Source organism: Pelobates fuscus, chromosome 8, assembly GCF_036172605.1.
Source record: "Pelobates fuscus isolate aPelFus1 chromosome 8, aPelFus1.pri, whole genome shotgun sequence".
In the NCBI taxonomy this organism is placed as follows: domain Eukaryota; kingdom Metazoa; phylum Chordata; class Amphibia; order Anura; family Pelobatidae; genus Pelobates; species Pelobates fuscus.
The window spans coordinates 172,531,211-172,543,109 of NC_086324.1; positions in this window are offsets into that span (position 1 = coordinate 172,531,211).

Sequence of the window (11,899 nt, forward strand, 5' to 3'; positions counted from 1 at the left end):
CCCTTTCTATATCACTGTTACTGCTCCCACTGGAAGGCTATTCCAGGTATCTACTGCCCTTTCTATATCACTGTTACCGCTCCCACTGGAAGGCTATTCCAGGTATCTACTACCCTTTCTATATCACTGTTAGCCTCACTGATCCAATTGGAAGGTTCTTCCAGGCATGTTGACCCTTTTATCATTGTTTGCTGAACTAGGAATGGATAATTTTCTGAGGTTTGGCCAAAGATAACAATTACTATGTTCTTGCCAGTTCTCCAGAATTGCCAGTTTAACCAATAAACACAATAATTATCTAAAAGATGAATAATTCCAATTAAATAATAATTTCTGAGTAAGACGGGTAGTTAATGGATTATCACTGGAATAAATTATATGAGCTCTAGAGAGAAGTTCAGAACAGGAAAGATTTATAGAATAAAAGATGGATACAAGGAGAGACGGACACTGGAACGATGGATAGAGATGGAGAGAAAGAGGGATTGATAGGGCTGGAGAGATAGAAATATAGATGGACGGATGGAGAGAAGGAGGGATGCATGAGGGACAGATAGAGATAGAGAGCTAGAAGGATGGATCCATTACTAACTTGCCGCAAGAACTTGCAATCTAAGTGTGATATTCTTTACTTGTCCATTAATGTTACCCCCTCCCGTTGTCTGGCTGTCCCCTCCCCCTGTATAAAGCTCTCCCCCCTGGCTTGCCTGGGATAGAAGCATGCAGAGCAGAGAGACGCTAGGATACTGCCTATCGGCCCCCGAGCCCCCCACACTAAGCAGAGAGATGGGTGAGTAATCACTGAGCAGACTGTCCTCACTCACACAGAGTCTATCAATATGTGATCGATTAGCGGATTGGGGATTTCAGCATGCTGAGCCGTAGATCTCTAATATTTCATTTATTTGGAACATTTCAGGAAATTTGAAAGTTTGTCACAAATAATCCCGCTCTGTTTCAAGGCTGCTGACGCGTTGCTGTGACAGATTTATTCATGAAATGAGGCTTTGCTGGAAATTCAAAGTGAATTTTGTATTTCAGTCCATAGCAGACTTTTTCCAGATTCAGATATTTTGGCTAAAAATGTGAAATTCACTATGGAATCATGACGCAATTTAGCAATAACCGGACAACAAACGAGTCGAGTCATAAACTGGATTCTTCAATTCCTTTACTGTGTTAGCCTTATACACATCCTGAGCATCCTTCCATTCCTTTACTGTGTCAGCCATATACACATCCTGAGCTTTCTTCAATTCCTTTACTGTGTTAGCCTTATACACATCCTGAGCATTCTTTAATTCCTTTACTGTGTTAGCCTTATACACATCCTGAGCATTCTTCAATTCCTTAACTGTGTTAGCCTTATACACATCCTGAATATTCTAAAATGAATTCTTTATTATCCTTATACACATCCTGAGCATTCTTTAATTCCTTTGCTGTGTTAGCCTTATACACATCCTGAGCCTTCTTTAATTCCTTTACTGCATTAGCCTTATACACATCCTGAGCATTCTTTAATTCCTTTACTGTGTTAGCCTTATACACATCCTGAGCCTTCTTTAATTCCTTTACTGCATTAGCCTTATACACATCCTGAGCATTCTTCAATTCCTTTACTGTGTTAGCCTTATACACATCCTGAGCATTCTTCAATTCCTTTACTGTGTTAGCCTTATACACATCCTGAGCATTCTTTAATTCCTTTACTGTGTTAGCCTTATACACATCCTGAGCATTCTTTAATTCCTTTACTGTGTTAGTCTTACACACATCCTGAGCATTCTTCGATTCCTTTACTGTGTTAGCCTTATACACATCCTGAGCATTCTTCAATTCCTTTACTGTGTTAGCCTTATACACATCCTGAGCATTCTTCAATTCCTTTACTGTGTTAGCCTTATACACATCCTGAGCATTCTTCAATTCCTTTACTGTGTTAGCCTTATACACATCCTGAGCATTCTTCAATTCCTTTACTGTGTTAGCCTTATACACATCCTGAGCATTCTTCAATTCCTTTACTGTGTTAGCCTTATACACATCCTGAGCATTCTTCAATTCATTTACAGTGTTAGCCTTCTACACATCCTGAGCATTCTTCAATTCCTTTACTGTGTTAGCCTTATACACATCCTGAGCATTCTTCAATTCCTTTACTGTGTTAGCCTTATACACATCCTGAGCATTCTTCAATTCCTTTACTGTGTTAGCCTTATACACATCCTGAGCATTCTTCAATTCCTTTACTGTGTTAGCCTTATACACATCCTGAGCATTCTTCAATTCCTTTACTGTGTTAGCCTTATACACATCCTGAGTATTCTTCAATTCCTTTACTGTGTTAGCCTTATACACATCCTGAGCATTCTTCAATTCCTTTACAGTGTTAGCCTTCTACACATCCTGAGCATTCTTCAATTCCTTTACAGTGTTAGCCTTCTACACATCCCAAACATTCTGTAATGCTTTTACCGTGATACATGACCATAACTAACAATTTTATTTTTCCACCTGCCCCCCAGGCGCTCCATTTCACCCCCAGGGGAACTTTTACTTGCCCCACCAATATCCTATTGCATCATCACCCTCTCCTCCTAAGATTATTGCCGAACTGGAGAATAAGGAATTGTGGGAGAAATTTTACTCTGTAGGAACTGAAATGATACTTACTAAAAGTGGAAGGTAAGTAGCGGGATCCGGAATGGGGTAGAATGTAAATCTGTCCATTATCCCCACTAATGACTTATAGAGAAACTATACAACCCCCCCACACACAAAGCAGGGGTAAACGCATGGCTAGATTGAGGGGATTATTTGTAATGTTTTCCGCACGGCTGGGAGATTACGGTAAATAAAGTCAGGTCCCTTGAATCACAGGAGTGCCAGTCGCACAGTTAAAGTGATCAGATTAAATAAAACGGAGGTGTCATGTATTTACTGTCATCGCAGCGTTATTTAGTATAGAGTGAATTGTCAGGAATTTGAAGTAAATTTTTATATTTTAGGACAAAATAGGCAAATTGGAAAATTTCTCAGCTCTTTTGAAATTCCTGACAATTTAGTGAGAACCCCTGGCAGATCCTTTCTAATCTCCTCCTTTCTACAGACGCATGTTCCCCGAATTCGCTGTCTCCCTCTCAGGCCTGGAACCGCACTGTCTCTACTCTCTCTGTGTCCAGGCCGTTCCTGAGGGCGAAAGCCGCTACAAGTGGCGTAACGGGACATGGAGTCCGAGTGGTCGTTCTGAGCCGGGACCACCAACACATCTCTACATTCACCCAGAATCCCCTGCTCCTGGTCATCGCTGGATGGATAAACCTGTCAATTTCAGTAAAATCAGGCTGACTAACAATACCCTGAGCCAGAACGGGCAGGTGAGAACCAATAAATGGCTCCCTTTTACCAAACTTCCACATTCAACTCTGCAAACTACTATTTATAATGCTGGTTATAAACAGTATCACCTCCAATTAATTCTAAACTCACACCTGTTACTAAAAAAGGTTCCTTCATTGGTTCCTCTGATGTAGTTACTTAAAAATTACCATTCTAGCTGTATCCTACACACTCCTTATAATGTATTTCCCATAATGCATCATATCTCCCAGAATTCCCCATTCTAGCTGTATCCTACTCGCTCCTTATAACGTATTGTATCTCTTATAACAAATTGTATCTCCCAGAATTCCCCATTCTAGCCGTATCGGACACGCTCCTTATAACGTATCTCCCAGAATTCCCCATTCCAGCCGGATCGTACACGCTCTTTATAACGTATCTCCCAGAATTCCCCATTCTAGCCGGATCGTACACGCTCTTTATAACGTATCTCCCAGAATTCCCTTCTAGCCGGATGATACATGCTCCTTATAACGTATCTCCCAGAATTCCCTTCTTGCCGGATGATACACGCTCCTTATAACGTATCTCCCAGAATTCCCGATTCTAGCCGTAACGTACACACTCCTTATAACGTATCTCCCAGAATTCCCAATTCTAGCCGCAACGTACACGCGCCTTTAAACGTATCTCCCAGAATTCCCTTCTAGTCGTATCGTACACGCTCATTTTAACGCATCTCCCAGAATTCCCCTCTAGCCGTACCATACACGCTCCTTATAACGCATCGTATCTCCCAGAATTCCCTTCTAGCCGTACCGTACATGCTCCTTATAACGTATCTCCCAGAATTCCCCATTCTAGCCGTATCCTACACACTCCTTACAACACATTGTTCCATTAAATCTTTGTTTACCCCACAGATTGTACTCCAGTCTATGCACCGATACTCCCTGCGTCTGTTCATTGTCCCCATCTCGTGCCGTGGGTCTCATTCACATTCCGTATCCAGTGTCTCTTTCCCGCAAACATCCTTCATCGCGGTCACCAGCTACCAGAACCCCAGGGTAAGAGTCAAATATTTTCTACAAGATTGGATTTACTCCAGGGGTTCATAGGGAGTTGGAAAATGCAACCAGTTTGCAAAAGCAGGCCCCGTTAGAAGTTGGGGAACAAAATCCAATCTGACTGTGTCAAAAATGTTTTCAACTTTTTCTTTTTCTCAAAATTTTGTAAAGAGGGTGCACAAATCCCATTTCTGTATACAGACACCCTAGAGACTGGCTAGTACTTCTAACATTAGATCATTTTATATACACGATGATCATGACTTGTCTCTTTCAAACAGCTGTCTGTGCTGAAAATCGAGGAGAATCCATTTGCAAAAGGAATAAAATATTTTAAAAACCAGCAGGAGAGGTACGTGTGTTTAAATGGAGAGGAGAAGGGGGTTCATATTTAGTGTTTATGGTTGTCAGGACTTTAAAATATCCCCATGAAGAATCAGATTTATTTCCTTTCATTTTAACAGAGCTGCAAACAAGAGACCTTTCTGTTCATGGCAGGACTGCGGAGAAAGCACAAATGGTCTGTACCCCCACCCCCCATCCTATTACCCCATGTAATCCCCATTCTATCATTTACCCCATCTACCCCCCCACTCTATTACTTACCCCACGCAATGTCCTGTACCCCCATTCTATTATTTACCCCACGTAATGTCCTGTACCCCCATTCTATTATTTACCCCACGTAATGTCCTGTACCCCCATTCTATTATTTACCCCATGTATTGCCCTGTACCCCCATTCTATTATTTACCCCATGTATTGCCCTGTACCCCCATTCTATTATTTACCCCATGTAATGTCCTGTACCCCCCATTCTATTATTTACCCCATGTAATGTCCTGTACCCCCATTCTATTATTTACCCCATGTAATGCCCTGTACCCCCATTCTATTATTTACCCCATGTAATGTCCTGTACCCCCCATTCTATTATTTACCCCATGTAATGTCCTGTACCCCCATTCTATTATTTACCCCATGTATTGCCCTGTACCCCCATTCTATTATTTACCCCATGTAATGTCCTGTACCCCCCATTCTATTATTTACCCCATGTAATGTCCTGTACCCCCATTCTATTATTTACCCCATGTAATGTCCTGTACCCCCATTCTATTATTTACCCCATGTATTGCCCTGTACCCCCATTCTATTATTTACCCCATGTAATGTCCTGTACCCCCCATTCTATTATTTACCCCATGTAATGTCCTGTACCCCCATTCTATTATTTACCCCATGTAATGTCCTGTACCCCCATTCTATTATTTACCCCATGTAATGCCCTGTACCCCCATTCTATTATTTACCCCATGTATTGCCCTGTACCCCCATTCTATCATTTACCCCATATAATCCCTATTCTATCATTTACCCCATCTACCCCCCCCCACTCTATTATTTACCCTGGTGTAATGCCCTGTACCCCCCATTCTATTATTTACCCCATGTAATGCCCTGTACCCCCATTCTATTACTTACCCCATGTAATGCCCTGTGCCCCCATTCTATTATTTACCCCGGTGTAATGCCATGTACCCCCATTCTATTACTTACCCCATGTAATGCCCTGTGCCCCCATTCTATTATTTACCCCATGTAATGCCCTGTGCCCCCATTCTATTACTTACCCCATGTAATGCCCTGTGCCCCCATTCTATTATTTACCCCATGTAATGCCCTGTACCCCCCATTCTATTATTTACCCCATGTAATGCCCTGTACCCCCCATTCTATTATTTACCCCGGTGTAATGCCATGTACCCCCCATTCTATTATTTACCCCATCTAATGCCCTGTACCGCCCCATTCTATTATTTACCCTGGTGTAATGCCACATACCCCCCCATTCTATTATTTACCCCGGTGTAATGCCATGTACCGCCCCATTCTATTATTTACCCTGGTGTAATGCCACGTACCCCCCCATTCTATTATTTACCCTGGTGTAATGCCATGTACCCCCCCATTCTATTATTTACCCCGGTGTAATGCCATGTACCCCCCCATTCTATTATTTACCCCGGTGTAATGCCATGTACCCCCCCATTCTATTATTTACCCCGGTGTAATGCCATGTACCCCCCCCATTCTATTATTTACCCCGGTGTAATGCCACGTACCCCCCCATTCTATTATTTACCCCGGTGTAATGCCCTGTACCCCCATTCTATTATTTACCCTGGTGTAATGCCATGTACCGCCCCATTCTATTATTTACCCTGGTGTAATGCCATGTACCGCCCCATTCTATTATTTACCCCGGTGTAATGCCCTGTACCCCCCATTCTATTATTTACCCTGGTGTAATGCCACGTACCCCCCCATTCTATTATTTACCCCGGTGTAATGCCCTGTACCCCCCATTCTATTATTTACCCTGGTGTAATGCCACGTACCCCCCCATTCTATTATTTACCCCGGTGTAATGCCATGTACCCCCCCATTCTATTATTTACCCCGGTGTAATGCCATGTACCCCTCACATTATATAACTCTGTATTTACCCCACTGTGTCTCTCTGTACACCCATGTTATATATGTCTATATACCCCAGTATATTTCCCTTATATTAATCTTTATTATCCCAATGTAGATACAATCCCCATGTATTGCATGTAATTACCTCACAAAGTATAAATGTCTATTTATCACCTACAATCTTACAAGAGAAATCCAAGTTTTGGACCAAAATAGAAAATTAAGTGAATTTTCCTGATTCAGCTGTTTTTTTTCTGAATAAATTGCCATTTGCCCCAATAACTCCCGTCATTTATACTTTCTCTATAGCGGGGTCTATATTTCTTCATTTTCTATTTCTGACAAGAGTTTTTCTTCTGTGTTTTAGAGAGCAAACGAGTTAAAGAGAGTACACAGGACTGCTTAACCATCTGTGGAGACAGCAGGCAGGTGAGACAGCTAGACACAGACAGCCAGCAGGTGAGACAGCTATACACAGACAGCAGGCAGGAGAGACAGCTAGACACAGACAGCCAGCAGGAGAGACAGCTATACACAGACAGCAGGCAGGAGAGACAGCTAGACACAGACAGCCAGCAGGTGAGACAGCTATACACAGACAGCAGGCAGGAGAGACAGCTAGACACAGACAGCCAGCAGGAGAGACAGCTATACACAGACAGCAGGCAGGAGAGACAGCTAGACACAGACAGCCAGCAGGTGAGACAGCTATACACAGACAGCAGGCAGGAGAGACAGCTAGACACAGACAGCCAGCAGGAGAGACAGCTATACACAGACAGCAGGCAGGAGAGACAGCTAGACACAGACAGCCAGCAGGAGAGACAGCTAGACACAGACAGCAGGCAGGAGAGACAGCTAGACACAGACAGCAGGCAGGAGAGACAGCTACACACAGACAGCAGGCAGGCAAAACAACTAGACACAGACAGCCGGCAGGAGAGACAGCTAGACACAGACAGCAGGCAGGAGAGACAGCTAGACACAGACAGCAGGCAGGAGAGACAGCTACACACAGACAGCAGGCAGGCGATTCAGCTAGACACAGACAGCCGGCAGGAGAGACAGCTAGACACAGACAGCAGGCAGGCGAGACAGCTAGACACAGACAGCCAGCAGGAGAGACAGCTATACACAGACAGCAGGCAGGAGAGACAGCTAGACACAGACAGCCAGCAGGAGAGACAGCTAGACACAGACAGCAGGCAGGAGAGACAGCTAGACACAGACAGCAGGCAGGAGAGACAGCTACACACAGACAGCAGGCAGGCAAAACAACTAGACACAGACAGCCGGCAGGAGAGACAGCTAGACACAGACAGCAGGCAGGAGAGACATCTAGACACAGACAGCAGGCAGGAGAGACAGCTACACACAGACAGCAGGCAGGCGATTCAGCTAGACACAGACAGCCGGCAGGAGAGACAGCTAGACACAGACAGCAGGCAGGCGATTCAGCTAGACACAGACAGCCGGCAGGAGAGACAGCTAGACACAGACAGCCGGCAGGAGAGACAGCTAGACACAGACAGCAGGCAGGAGAGACAGGTAGACACAGCCAGCCAGCAGGAGAGACAGCAATACACAGACAGCAGGCAGGCGAGGCAGCTAGACACAGACAGCCTGCAGGAGAGACAGCTAGACACAGCCAGCCAGCAGGAGAGACAGCAATACACAGACAGCAGGCAGGCGAGACAGATAGACACAGACAGCCTGCAGGAGAGACAGATAGACACAGACAGCAGGCACGAGAGACATCTACACACAGACATCAGGCAGGAGAGACAGCTACACACAGACAGCAGGCAGGAGAGAGAGTTAGACACAGACAGCAATCGTGAGAGACAAATAGACACAGGTAGCAAGCAGGAGAGACAGCAAGACTTGGGAGTGAGCAGCCATGAGAGACAGCTTGACACAGACAGCAGGTGGGAGAGACAGCTAGATACAGGAGACATCAGACATAAAAGACAGCTACAATCACTACACAGCAGGCAAGAGAGACAGCTAGAAATGGGAGACACCAAAAAGAGACAGACAGAACTGAGAGACAGTAGGCAGGACAGACAGCTGAATCTTGGAGACAAGAGGCAGGAGTCACAGAGTAAAGACGTGAGTGCTCCCGCAGTGGATTCCACAGATACTGGAGACGCCAGAGATTTGATGGCAAATAAAAGTTTTTCAACAAAGGTAGAATGGTCACCAGGATTGGATAGAGCTGTGCAGCACGCACCACCAACACACAGACAGCTTTGGGGGTCCCCAACGCCAACACCACCCTACTCTCCATCCCACTGTGTGATGGGCCAGAGGTCAGTACCCACACTGTGTCTGCCAACTGTACGAACACTGTGTCTGCCAACTGTACCCACACTGTCTGCCAAATGTACTAACACTGTGTGTACCAACTGTACCAACACTGTCTGCCAACTGTACCCACACTGTGTCTGCCAACTGTACGAACACTGTGTCTGCCAACTGTACGAACACTGTGTCTGCCAACTGTACCCACACTGTCTGCCAAATGTACTAACACTGTGTGTACCAACTGTACCCACACTATGTCTGCCAACTGTACCCACGCTGTCTGCCAAATGTACTAACACTGTGTCTGCCAACTGTACCCACGCTGTCTGCCAAATGTACTAACACTGTGTGTACCAACTGTACCAACACTGTGTCTGCCAACTGTACCCACACTGTGTCTGCCAACTGTACGAACACTGTGTCTGCCAACTGTACCCACACTGTCTGCCAAATGTACTAACACTGTGTGTACCAACTGTACCCACACTATGTCTGCCAACTGTACCAACACTGTGTCTGCCAACTGTACCAACACTGTGTCTGCCAACTGTACGACCACTATGTCTGCCAACTGTACCCACACTATGTCTGCCAACTGTACCAACACTGTGTCTGCCAACTGTACCAACACTGTGTCTGCCAACTGTACCCACACTGTCTGCCAAATGTACTAACACTGTGTGTACCAACTGTACCCACACTATGTCTGCCAACTGTACCCACACTGTGTCTGCCAACTGTACCCAGACTGTGTCTGACTGTATACTGTACCCACACTGTGTCTATATTCCTTGCTGTGTGTGTCTCTATAATCACTGGCGGTGTGTGTCAGTGTCTATATTCCTGGCTGTGTGTGTCAGTGTCTATATCCCTGGCTGTGTGTGTCAGTGTCTATATCCCTGGCTGTGTGTGTCAGTGTCTATATCCCTGGCTGTGTGTGTCAGTTTCTATATCCCTGGCTGTGTGTGTCAGTGTCTATATCCCTGGCTGTGTGTGTCAGTGTCTATATCCCTGGCTGTGTGTGTCAGTGTCTATATTCCTGGCTGTGTGTGTCAGTGTCTATATCCCTGGCTGTGTGTGTCAGTGTCTATATCCCTGGCTGTGTGTGTCAGTGTCTATATTCCTGGCTGTGTGTGTCAGTGTCTATATCCCTGGCTGTGTGTGTCAGTGTCTATATCCCTGGCTGTGTGTGTCAGTGTCTATATCCCTGGCTGTGTGTGTCAGTGTCTATATCCCTGGCTGTGTGTGTCAGTGTCTATATCCCTGGCTGTGTGTGTCAGTGTCTATATTTCTGGCTGTGTGTGTCAGTGTCTATATTTCTGGCTGTGTGTGTCAGTGTCTATATCCCTGGCTGTGTGTGTCAGTGTCTATATCCCTGGCTGTGTGTGTCAGTGTCTATATTTCTGGCTGTGTGTGTCAGTGTCTATATCCCTGGCTGTGTGTGTCAGTGTCTATATCCCTGGCTGTGTGTGTCAGTGTCTATATCCCTGGCTGTGTGTGTCAGTGTCTATATCCCTGGCTGTGTGTGTCAGTGTCTATATCCCTGGCTGTGTGTGTCAGTGTCTATATACCTGGTTGTGTGTGTCAGTGTCTATATCCCTGGCTGTGTGTGTCAGTGTCTATATCCCTGGCTGTGTGTGTCAGTGTCTATATCCCTGGCTGTGTGTGTCAGTGTCTATATTTCTGGCTGTGTGTGTCAGTGTCTATATCCCTGGCTGTGTGTGTCAGTGTCTATATCCCTGGCTGTGTCAGTGCTTTTTGTGTGACTCTCTTATAATTTCTCTTCACAGATTTGCCTTTCCATACCACACCGGTTTTGCTGCCCCAGTCTCCAGTATGCCACAATTGTCTCCCAGCAGCCCATTTCTGTTCAGTCCATGGACTCCTCCTCCCATTAGACTAAGCTCAAATCTTTCTGCACTTCACCCCCCAGTCTTCCAGGAGCTGATCCCCCCATCCTGGTTCTTTCCCCCACACCCAGCCTGCAGGGGCCTGTGATGTCCCAGAAAGAAAACAGACTGTAATGTGCTGTCAATGAATGGCACTGATGAACCTGCACCGCTAGGTGTGTCCAAGGAGCACAGTAATGGATCACAGAGCAAGCACACACAGAACCGATGGACATACAATGGCTCCAGCCCCTCATGCTGCTGGAACCAGAAGGCACTGCACACTACATGCTCACACTGTGTGTACATGGGTTATGGCAGGTTCACAGCCACTCGGACTGATTATAATTGTCTATAGCATGAAAAAATGTGTTTATTAATGTTTCTATAAATATTAAGAAAATGTCTAATTTACCTTAATTTATATCAAAACCAAACATCTCTGGGTTTATATCTAATGTAGAGATCTGACCGCATGTTATCAGGACAGGCTCAGACAGTGCTGGGTTTATATCTAATGTAGGGGATCTGACTGTATGTTATCAGGACAGGCTGAGACAGCACTGGTTTTATTTATAATGTAGGGGAACTGACTGCACGTTATCAGGACAGGCTCAGACAGCTCTGGGTTTATATCTAATGTAGGGGATCTGACTGCACAATATCAGGACAGGCTCAGACAGCGCTGGGTTTATATCTAATGTATGGGTTCTGACTGAACCTTACCAGGACAGGCTCAGACAGAGCTGGGTTTATATCTAATGTAGGGGATCTGACTGCATGTTATCAGGACAGGCTGAGACAGCA